This window comes from Seriola lalandi, unplaced genomic scaffold, assembly GCF_002814215.2.
Source record: "Seriola lalandi dorsalis isolate HSWRI2012SDOR001 ecotype SW California unplaced genomic scaffold, Sedor1 jcf7180002054446, whole genome shotgun sequence".
NCBI classification, from domain to species: Eukaryota; Metazoa; Chordata; class Actinopteri; order Carangiformes; family Carangidae; genus Seriola; species Seriola lalandi.
Window position 1 is genome coordinate 794,001 of NW_019524999.1, and position 569 is coordinate 794,569.

Here is a 569-nt window from a genome sequence, read left to right on the forward strand (position 1 = left end):
TCTAATGTCTGACAACAAAAGCTATTGCTGTAATCTCCAATTTTAGTCAGCAGCATGAGCAGAGTGACGACCAGTTATTTAAAAAAATATAAGTTTAATTCCCCGTGACACCCACTTCCCTCCTGGACTGGGTGGTACCAGCTATTTGTAAATCTATCACCAAATTTGTGTGGAAAGTCTTTCTAAGTTCTTCGTAAGCATCATTGAAACATAAAAATGTTTTGGCTAATAAACAAGGGAGAACAGCGTTGGTTCAGGGAGAGCACTGAAATCCTGCTGTATTGGCTGGTTGACATCAGTTGTTTCATATATGCTTCACAACCATTAGCTCATTTACTGCTCATGATTTGTATTTGTACAGCGTAGGGTTGCACGGTATACCGGTACCAGTATAGTACCGCGATACTAGAGTTTTGAAAACGGTACTATACCAGCATTTAAAAACAAACGGTACTTTTATTTCATTTTATTGAATGCAAATGAATTGGTAAATTGTAGCCTGTCTCTTTAAGCACAGCGAGGCCAGCGAGTGTGACGTAGTTGCCCGAGCGGATGTAAGCCGCCTCCCA